Below are 11,052 nucleotides of genomic sequence, written 5' to 3'. Positions count from 1 at the left end.
GCTCAGATTTTGCTAAGCGATCCTCCCACGAGATGTCTGGGTAATTGAAGTCACCCATGACAACCATGGTCCTGGAGGAAGCTGCCTCAGCCAGTTCCTGGGCAAACTCCTGGTCTAGCTCAGGACTTTGGGTGGGAGGTCTGTAATAGACTCCCACCATTGTGTCCCCTGTGCCGTGTTCCCCACGGATTTTAACCCAGAGGGTCTCCAGCCGTCCACCCTGGTCGCCAATATCGGCTTGCAGGGACGCGTAGCTTTCCTTAACATAGAGAGCTACACCCCCGCCCCTTTTCTCTACACGATCCCTCCTGTACAGGGTATAGCCATCTATCCCCATGGTCCAGTCATGGGTGGAGTCCCACCAGGTCTCCGTGATCCCTATGACATCGTAATTGTTCGCACTGAGCAGGAGGATGAGCTCCTCCTGCTTATTCCCCAAGCTCCTGGCATTTGTGTACAGGCAGGCAAGCGCCCCCTGGGGGGCTCCTTCCTTGCCCACAGATTTTACCAGGGCTGGGGCTGGGGCGGGCTCCCTTGAGTGCCATGATCTGCTGGCTTTGCAAGATTTGCTCAGCGGGCCAGCAGTGGCGGTCGTGCCCCCGTCCCCCAGCGGGCTTAGTTTAAACCCCGGTGGAGCAGGTCAGCCAGTCTGGCTGAGAAGAGCCTCCTCCCTAGGGGAGAGAGGTGGAGACCATCTCTTCCCAGCAGCTCGCTGCCTCTCTCGCCAAAGAGCGGGCTGTGGTCATGAAAGCCAAAGCCTTCCTGACGACACCAGCGCCGCAGTCTTTGGTTGACCACATAGATCCTCCTGTCCCTTCTCAGCCCATAGCCTGAGACTGGGAGGATCGACGAGAACACCACCTGTGCCCCCAGACCCTTAAGCCCCGCTCCCAAATCCCTGTAGCGCCTCATGACCTGGCTGGGAGTGCTCCGAGCCGTGTCATTGGTGCCCACATGAATAAGGAGCATGGGATAGCGGTCTGTGGGTTTGAGGAGCTTGGGGATCCTCTCTGCAATGTCCCGGATGCGGGCCCCTGGGAAGCAGCAGACTTGCCGGGCTAAGGGGTCAGGGTGGCAGATTGGCCCCTCTGTCCCCCTCAGGAGGGAGTCTCCCACAACAAACACCTTACGTTTTGTCTTGGGGAGAGCAGGGGCGGGAGTTGCAGTTGGGCCCATGTTGCCTGTGGGGGCCGGCAACTCAGCAGGCTCTGCTGGGGCAGCAAGAGGTGCATACCTGTTGCTCAGTTGTGGCGGGGGTGGGGCCTTGGTGCGGCGGGCCTTAGGGCCCTTGACCACCTTGGTCCATGCCCCTGGCTGGACACAGCAGGAGGTCCCAGAGTCCTCCTCTGGCCTGGAGGGAGACTGTGATCTACCCTCTGCCTCCCGGGGGAGAAGGGCCTGGCAGTAGGAGTCTATCTGCTGCTCGCAGTCCCTGATGGCACGCAGTCTGTGGACTGTGGCCTGGAGCTCCTCCAGCTGGCGTGCCAGAGACCCCAAAAGGGAGCAGACCCCGCAAGGGGAGGTCGCCATGCTCCCAGGTCCCAGAGCCTGAAAAAGGGACAGGCAGCCCCCGCAGCCGAGAGCCAGGGGCTCCGTCTGCGTGGAGCCCGGAACCAGGGGCTCCATCTGGGTGGCTGTCTCTGAGGTGCCAGAGGGGGGGGCCGCGGAGCCCGAGGGGACCCTCGGGGTGCGGCGCGTGCCCATCCGTGTCATGCCTCTGGTAGGCTGGCTACAGCTGGGACTGTCTACCCTGGGGGGTGTGCAGGCAGGGTCTGGCGCCCTCCCGCACGAACTCCACGCTAACTCACGCGCCGGCAGAGAAGCGTGCCTGTTTGTGCAGCCTGTTCGCGTGGCTCCCTGGGGGGCTGGGCGAAGTAGGGGCCTGGGCGGGGCTTGACCCGGCCTGACTCCACTCAGCCGCCGCCTCCCACACACACACTAAGGGGTTAGCCCCTTCTCTCCACGGGCCCCGCTTACCCCAGCTGCGCTGGGGGTCAGCGGGGGGCTCCGCGGCTGCTGGAGGGTTTCTGGGGGGCTTCAGGGGAGCGGGGGCGCAGCGAGCTTCCACCCGCACGTCTCTCGCCGCTCCCGCGTCTAACTGGGCTTTTTCCCGGTCGGCGGGCCCTTTTAAACTGCGCGCATGCACAGTGGGCCTGCCGTCGAGGAAGCTGCTCTTAAGGCAAATACGGGGGCCCTGCCCAGGATTTGGGGGACCCTGCCTTACTGGAGGGGGGCTGGTGAGTACCCCCCCTTCTCTCTCTCTCTCTCTCTCTCTCTCTCTCTCCCTGGGGGGCTGGGCCAAGTAGGGGCCTGGGCGGGGCTTGACCCGGCCCGGCTCCACTCAGCTGCCGCCTCCCACACACACACTAAGGGGTTAGCCCCTTCTCTCCACGGGCCCCGCTTACCCCGGCTGCGCTGGGGGTCAGCGGGGGGCTCCGCGGCTGCTGGAGGGTTTCTGGGGGGCTTCGGGGGAGCGGGGGCGCAGCAAGCTTTCACCCGCGTGTCTCTCGCCGCTCCCGTGTCTAACTCTGAACACTCGTGGCGCACAGGCCAGTTCCCGGAGGACTAGAAAAGGGCCAATGTGGTCCCTATTTTCAAGAAGGGGAGGAAGGAGGATCCAGGCAAGTATAGGGCAGTCAATCTCACCTCCATCCTTGGCAAAGTCTTTGAAAAGATTACTAAGGCTCATATATGTGAAAGCCCAGCAGGAAAAATTATGCTGAGGGGAAACCAGCACGGGTTCGTAGCAGATAGATCATGCCTGACTAATCTAGTCTCTTTTTACAACCAGGTTACAAAACACCTGGACTCAGGAGTAGGAGTTGACATTGTCTACTTAGACTTCAGGGAGGCCTTTGATACGGTATCCCACCCCATACTGGTGAACAAGTTAAGAGGCTGTGACTTGGAGGATAACACAGTCCGGTGGATGGCAAATTGGCTAGAGGGTTGAACTTAGAGAGTGGTGGTGGATGGGTCGGTATCCACCTGGAAGGGTGTGGGCAGTGGGGTTCTGTAGGGCTCGGTCCTTGGACCGATACTCTTCAATGTCTTCATCAGTGACTTGGACGAGGGAGTGAAGTGTACACTGTCCAAATTTGCGGATGATACAAAACTGTGGGGAAAAGTGGACACACCAGAGGGCAGGGAACAACTACAGGCAGACCTGGACAGGTTGGACAAATGGGCAGAAAACAATAGAACACAGTTTAACAAGGAGAAATGAAAAGTGCTGCACCTAGGGAGGTAAAATGGCCAGCACACCTACTGCCTAGGAAATGACCTGCTTGGTAGCACAGAAGCAGAAAGAGATTTTGGAGTCCTAGAACTCATCTGCCTATAAGTTCATCACGGGGGCACAGAAGGGAATTGGTGAGGTTTTATTCACCAAGGCGCTCCTGGGGTTTACAAGAAATAATGGCCACAAGCTAGCAGAGAGCAGATTTAGACTGGACATTTAGGAAGAACTTCTTCACAGTTAGAGTGGCCAAAGTCTGGAATGGGCTCCCAGGGTGGTGCTCTCCCCTACCCTGGGGGTCTTCAAGAGGAGGTTGGATATGCATCTAGCTGGGGTCATCTAGACTCAGCACTCTTTTCTGCCTATGCAGGGGGTCGGACTCGATCTATTGAGGTCCCTTCCGACCCTAACATCTATGAATCTAGTGGACTCCAAGATGAATATGAGTCATCAGTGTGATGAAGTCATCAGCAAAGCTAACTGCACTTTATCATGCATCAGCAGGTGCATGACAAATAGAACCAAGGAGGTGATACTGCCCCTCTGTCGGGCGCTGGTCAGACCGCAGTTGGAGTACTGCGTGCAATTCTGGGCGCCACACTTCAAGAAGGATGCGGATAACCTGGAGAGGGTCCAGAGAAGGGCCACTCATATCGTTAAGGGCTTGCAGACTAAGCCCTGCGAGGAGAGACTGGGGCACCTGGACCTCTTCAGCCTCCACAAGAGAAGGTTGAGAGGCAACCTCGTGGCTGCCTATAAGTTCATCATGGGGGTGCAGAAGGGAATTGTTGAGGCTGTACTCACCGAGGCGCCGCTGGGGGTGACAAGAAATAATGGCCATAAGCTAGCAGAGAGCAGATTTAGACTGGAAATTAGGAGGAACTTCTTCACAGTTAGAGTGGCCAAGGTCTGGAATGGGCTCCCAAGGGAGGTGGTGCTCTCCCCTACCCTGGGCGTCTTCAAGAAGAGGTTAGATGGGCATCTAGCTGGGGTCATCTAAACCCAGCACTCTTTCCTGCCTATGCAGGGGGTCAGATTCGATGATCTATTGAGGTCCCTTCTGCAGTTAACATCTATGAATAAGACAGGGAAATCAGTCAGTAGGGCAGAAATACTTGATTTTAGGAAAACTGATTTCCACAAGCTTAGGAAATTGGTTGGCAAGGCCCTGTGGGACCATGGTCCAATGGGGAAAGGCATACAAGAAAAATGGTCATTCCTCAAGGAAGTGATTCTTGGAGCACAAAGGAAGTCCATTACTTTTCATAAGAAAGGCAGCAAAAGGGCTGGGAGACCCCCTTGGCTCAATAGGGAAGTCATGGACCTTCTGATATTGAAAAGAGAAGCTTATAAGTGATGGAAGTCAGAAATTACTACCAAGGGGAGTACACAGCAATCATTTGCACCTGTAGGGAGTATATTAGAAAAGGAAGGGCAGAAACCGAATTCAAATTGGCAACCAGAAACAAGGACAACAAAAAATCCTTCTTTAGATATGTAGGAAGTCAAAAAAAAAAAGAAGGGAAGCATAGGGCTTCTGATGAATGAAATGGGACAGCTGCTAACTGACATTCAGGAGAAAACCGAACTCCTAAACAAATACTTTGCGTTGGTATTTCATATATTTCATAGACATTAGGTCTGGAAGGGACCTCGGAAGATCATTGAGTCCAGCCCCCTGCCCCAGGGGCAGGAAGTCAGCTGAGGTCAAAGGATCCCAGCAAGATAAACATCCAAACGTCTTTTAAAGAAGTCCAGAGTAGGTGCTTGCACCACCTCTGGTGGCAGTCTGTTCCAGGCCTTGGGGGCTCAGACAGTAAAGAAGTTCTTCCTTACTTCCAGCCTAAAATGGTCTTGGAGGAGTTTGTGACTATTTGACCTTCCACCAGGCCAAGGGTGTTCGCTTGCTTGACAGGATACAAGATGATTAAGGTGGGGGTGATCACCCTCCCATAGTTGGCAAAGATCTTGTGGGGGAACACCTAGAGAGGCTGGATATCTACAAGTCAGCAGGACTGGATTAACTACATCCGAGAGTGCTAAAAGAATTGGCCGATATCATTGTGTGACCTATGGTAAAGCTATTTGAGGACTTGTGGCACTTGGGAGAGGTCCCAGAAGACTGGAAGAGGGCCAATGTGGTGCCTATCTTTAAGAATGGGAGCAAAGAGGACCCAGAGAATTACAGGGCAATCAGTTTGACCTCAATCCCTGGTAAAATCCTGGAAAAAATTATCAAGGAATTCATTATTCATACGCTAACAGAAGGCAGTATTCTAAAGGACAGCCAGCACGGCTTCATTGCAGGCAGGTCATGCCTGACTAACCTCATTTCCTTCTAAGATCAGGTAACTCGCCACCTGGATAAGGGAAATGAGGTTGATGTCATATATTTGGACTTCAAAAAGGCCTTTGACCTGGTCTCTCATGACATCATCATGGTCAAATTGGGAAAATGCGGTCTTGACTACTTCACAGTCTGGTGGCTAGGTAACTAGCTCCGTGGTAGGACCCAAAGGTTACTAATTGACAGAACTGAGTCGTCATGGTGGAAGGTGATCAGTGATATCCCTTAGGGGTCAGTACTTGGACCAGTGCTTTTCAACATGTTCAACAATGATTTGGATTTGGGTATTAAAAGTTTGCGGATGACACCAAATCATGAGAGAGTGCAGTCACATTCAAGGACAGGCTGGGGATATAGGCTGACCTGGACAGGCTTGCAAGGTGGGCGGATCATAACCTGGTTACGTTTAACATGGGGAAATGTAAAGTGTTCCATCTGGGGAGAAATAATCTGCAACACACTTACAGGCTTGGCAGTTCTACACTTGCCAGTGCCACAGTGAAAGAGACCTGGGGGTCATGATAGACCACAGAGTGAACATGAGCCACCAATGTGATGCCATAGCTGGCAGAGCAAATCAAACACTAGCATGGCATCTACTGATGCATCTCAAGCAAGACTAAGGATGTCATCCTCCTGCTCTACTTGGCCTTGGTGAGACTGCAGCTGGAGTGCTGCATCCAGTTTTAGGTGCCACACTTCAGGAAGGATGTGGAGAAGCTGGAGAGAATCCAAAGGAGGGCCATGAGCATGATTAGAGGTCTGGAGAACAGGTCATACAAGGAGAGGCTGAAAGACATGGGGCTGTTCAGCCTGGAGAAGCGAAGGGTTAGGGGGGACTTGGTAGCAGCCTATAAGTATATTAGGGGCGTACATCAGGGCCTGTGGGGAGCATCTGCTCACTAAGGCATCTTAGGGGAAGACAAGAAACAATGGGCACAAACTGATTGAAGATCGCTTTGGATTGGACATAAGGAAAAACTTCTTTATAATTCAAGTGCTGAGGGCCTGGAACAGACTCCCTCCAGAGGTAGTACAGTCACCTACCCTGGCAATCTTTAAAAAAACTTTTTGATGTGCACCTTGCTGGGGTCATCTGACCCCAGCAGTCTTTCCTGCCCAAGTGCAGGGGGGCTGGACCTGATGATCTTGTAAGGTCCCTTCCAGCCCCTAACTTCTATGAATCTGACATGATTCAGGTTAAACAAGCCATCTTGGTATTTGAAAATAACATAAAATTCCACAGAAATTTTCAAAATTGGCGAGCAAGACAATTTATTTTTAAAATTAAAATTTAATTTTCTTGCTTGACCAATCTCAATCTCATTTCCCAATCTCATTTCCTTCTACGACCAGGTGACCTATCACCTGGACAAGGGAGATGAGATTGATGTCATATATCTTGACTTCAAAAAAGCCTTCGATCTGGTGTCCCATGATCGTCTCTTGGAGAAACTGGCCAATTGTCGCCTTGGGTCCCCCACGATCCACTGGCTGGAAAATTGGCTCCGGGGTCGGACCCAGAGGGTAGTAATTGATGGAAGTCACTCATCGTGGTGTCCTGTGACCAGTGGGGTCCCCCAGGGCTCTGTCCTTGGACCCATACTGTTCAACATCTTCATTAACGATGTGGACACTGGAGTCAGAAGCGGACTGGCCAAGTTCGCCGATGACACCAAACTTTGGGGCAAAGCATCCACGCCAGAAGACAGGCGGGTGATCCAGGCTGACCTGGACAGGCTCAGCAAGTGGGCGGATGAGAATCTGATGGTGTTCAACGCCGATAAATGCAAGGTTCTCCACCTTGGGAAGAAAAACCCGCAGCATCCTTATAGGCTCGGCAGTGCTATGTTGGTTAGCACTATGGAAGAAAGAGACTTGGGGGTCATCATTGACCACAAGATGAACATGAGCCTGCAGTGCGATGCTGCTGCTAGTAAAGCGACCAAAGTGCTGGCTTGCATCCATAGATGCTTCTCAAGCAAATCCCGGGACGTCATTCTCCCCCTGTACTCGGCCTTAGTGAGGCCGCAGCTGGAGTACTGCGTCCAGTTTTGGGCTCCACAATTCAAAAAGGATGTGGAGAAGCTTGAGAGAGTCCAGAGAAGAGCCACGCGCATGATCAGAGGTCAGGGAAGCAGACCCTACGATGACAGAGCGAACAGAGCGCGCAAACAGGGAGGGCTAGGAAGGGGACTGTCCCCCCAGGCCAGGGGGCACCCCCGGGGCTAACCCTTGGGGGATCAGGCTCCTGTGGCAGCGGATCCCCCCAGCGGGGGAGCGTAGCGTAGAGGAGCGTAGAGGCAGAACTGCCGGCAGGCACTTCCGGGTAGACCGGGGCGTCTGATTGGCCGTTGGAGCGGGGCGGGTAATTCAAACCGCGGGCTTTAAAGCCACGGAGTGACGTAGTTCCCAGCACTCGGGAACCAGCAGTGGGAAGGAAAGGAGGCAGCACACGTGTGTCCCGCACGCATGTGTGCCCTTCTTACCAACCAACTGACCGGATGGGTCCTTCCGTACCTCTCAGGATGGAGTCTCCTATGACGAGCACTCGTCGCCTCTTCCTCTGGGTCATCGTGGATCTCTTGACTGACCGGAGGCGGCGGCGGCAGCAGCAACAACAGAGGAATCAGCAGCGGGGGCAGCAGCAGCTGATCCCCCGAAGGTAAGTGGGGCAGAGGGACCCGGCGCAGCTGAGCCGGATCCGGAGGGGAAGCCCCCCGGGTCCCATATAGCTGAGCCGGTAGGGAGCCGCGCTCCCGAGCCGCGCAGCGCGAACAGAGCGCGCAAACAGGCGCGCTCTGTAAGTGCACGCCGGCGTTTGCGCGGGCGTTCGCGCCGGAGGGCGGGCCAGGAGGGCCAGGAGTGGGACTCCTGTAGGGGTAGGGCGTAGACACCGCGCAGGTCTACAAACAGCAGCTTGTAGAATGGTGTCTACGAGGAGTACTGCTAGTGCCTCTGCCCAGGGGGACAAGGCTACCCGGGGCAGGTCTGAGGCCTCCACCCAGACCAAGCCCATGGGGGAGCCGGTGTCCCCCTACCTCCTGGCCTGTGGGGGATCCCCAGCAGGGCCGGGGGGAGCAGAGATTGGGGGCCCCCACACCTGTCCAGCAGGTGCCCGTCTTAGGGCCCTGGAGGCGCAGGTGAGGGAGCTCCGGGAGGAGGTTAGCAGGCTGAGGGGGATCAGGGAGGCGGAGGATGAAATTGACAGTTATTTCCTTTCCCTGCAGGCCCAGGCACCAAAGGAAGAAGCACCCCGGGGAATACCCTCCACAGCAGAGTGGCAGACGGTCACAGCCAGGACCGGAGCGGCACGCAGAGAACCGGTACCAGCTTCTCCAGTCCGACTGGTGAACAGGTACGAGGCCCTGGCGACCCTGCAGGAGATGGAAGGGGAGGAGGACACCCTTGGGCAAGAAGAAACACCACGTTCTTCACACCCCAAACAGATCAAGAGATCCACGATGACCCAGAGGAAGAGGCGACGAGTGCTCGTCATAGGAGACTCCATCCTGAGAGGTACGGAAGGACCCATCTGTCGCCAGGACCCCTCGGCACGAGAGGTATGCTGCCTCCCTGGAGCAAAGATTCGGGATGTGACGGAGGTAATCCAGGCCAGGATCAAGCCCACCGATTATTACCCCATGGTCCTAGTCCATGTGGGTACTAATGATGCGGCCAGGAGAACCCCCGATCACTTGATGGCGGACTACTGTGCTCTGGGCGGCGTGCTGAAGGAGTTCGGTGCCCAGGTGGTTTTCTCTTCCATCCTACCAGTGACCGGACGAGGAAGACGGCAGGAGAACTGCATCAGAGAGACCAACTGGCGGCTTCGGCAGTGGTGTCTCGAGGCAGGCTTCGGCTTCCTGGACCATGACCCGCACATCACGACGAGGGACATGCTCAGCTGGGATGGGCTTCACCTGTCCCCCAAAGGTAAGCGTGTGTTTTCTTCTAGGTTGGCGGATCTCCTCCGGCGGGCTTTAAACTAGGCTCGTCGGGGGGAGGGGAGTACGAGGGCAGGGGAAGCTGTGGACCACCAAACCATGTGGCACCCACAAGGACAGCCCAGCTTGAAGAAGGAGAACATTGGGAACCTGAAAGCCATGGGGAGGCCAGCACAACAGAACAGGTAAGGAACAAGAAGGTAAGAAACAATGGGCCCCATGGGACTGGGAGCAGGGGGGCAGCAAAGGCGCCAGTCGCAGGGCTCAAGTGCCTATATACTAATGCTAGGAGCATGGGGAACAAGCAGGATGAACTAGCGCTCCTGCTTGCACTAAACACCTATGACTTAGTGGGGCTAACAGAGACCTGGTGGGATTCATCCCATGACTGGGCGGTACATATTGAGGGCTATAGATTGTACAGAAAGGACAGGTCGGGGAAGAAAGGGGGGGGGGGTTGCACTTTATGTCAGTGAGCAATATACATCAACCCTCATCAAGACAGAATCCGAGGCTGAGGAAGTAGAAGGATTGTGGGTTAGGCTACATGGGGGGCAAGGAGAAAGGGATTTGGTGGTAGGGGTCTGCTACAGACCCCCACACCAAGGGGAAGAAATAGATGCGGGGCTCCTGAGGCAACTCTCGGAGACCATAAAAGCTAAAGAGGCGGTAGTCATGGGGGACCTAAACTACCTGGACATCTGCTGGGAGACGCAGACAGCAAGGTCCCATCGCTCACGCAGGTTTCTAACTTGTGTACAGGACCTCCACCTGACACAGGAGGTGCATGGTCCCACTAGGGGGAATGCCATACTGGATCTGGTATTGGCAACGGGAGATGACATGATAGGGGACCTCCAAATCGGTAGCTATCTGGGAGACAGTGATCACCTATGATAGAATTCAACATAAGACGGCGAGTGGGAAAGGTAACTAGTAGGGTGAAAGTGCTAGACTTTAGGAAAGCTGATCTCATTGCACTCAGGCGATTAGTCAAGGAAGCACTGCAGAGTAGGAGTTTTGATGGGATGGGTGCCCAAGAAGGGTGGCTGTGCCTAAAGGAAACGATCCTTTGGGCACAAAGCAAGACAATCCCCGAGCGAGGCAAAAGAGGGAAAGGGGCCAGGAGGCTTCCATGGCTGACCAGAGAAATCCAGGGCAGCCTAAGGGCCAAAAGGGGAGCACATAAAAAGTGGAAACAGGGTGAGATCACTAAAGATGAATATACCTCCTCTGCTCGTGCTTGTAGGGAGGCAGTTAGGCGGGCCAAAGCTACCATGGAGCTGAGGATGGCAACCCAAGTAAAGGACAACAAGAAATTGTTTTTTAGATACATAGGGAGTAAAAGGAAGGCCCAGGGAGGAATAGGACCCCTGCTAAATGGGCAGAAGCAATTGGTGACAGATAGAGGGGACAAGGCTGAACTCCTCAACGAGTTCTTTGCCTCAGTGTTCCTAAGCGAGGGGCACGACAGGTCTCTCACTGGGGTTGTAGAGAGGCAGCAGCAAGGCGCCAGACTT

At 54.8% G+C, this 11,052-nt stretch overlaps 1 long non-coding RNA gene across 1 annotated transcript; it reads left to right on the top strand.

Annotated features, from left to right (window-relative positions):
• The first annotated feature begins 8,611 nt into the window (after positions 1-8,611).
• On the top strand, positions 8,612-9,255 carry LOC132250156 (uncharacterized). The gene is made up of 2 exons (XR_009461761.1): positions 8,612-8,943; positions 9,035-9,255. It is a non-coding gene; the product is annotated as an uncharacterized LOC132250156 (long non-coding RNA).
• Positions 9,256-11,052: the final 1,797 nt, after the last annotated feature.

Source organism: Alligator mississippiensis, chromosome 1 (genome assembly GCF_030867095.1).
Source record: "Alligator mississippiensis isolate rAllMis1 chromosome 1, rAllMis1, whole genome shotgun sequence".
In the NCBI taxonomy this organism is placed as follows: domain Eukaryota; kingdom Metazoa; phylum Chordata; order Crocodylia; family Alligatoridae; genus Alligator; species Alligator mississippiensis.
The sequence above is the reverse complement of the archived record's forward strand: the minus strand, read 5'-3'. Positions and strand labels throughout refer to the sequence as shown.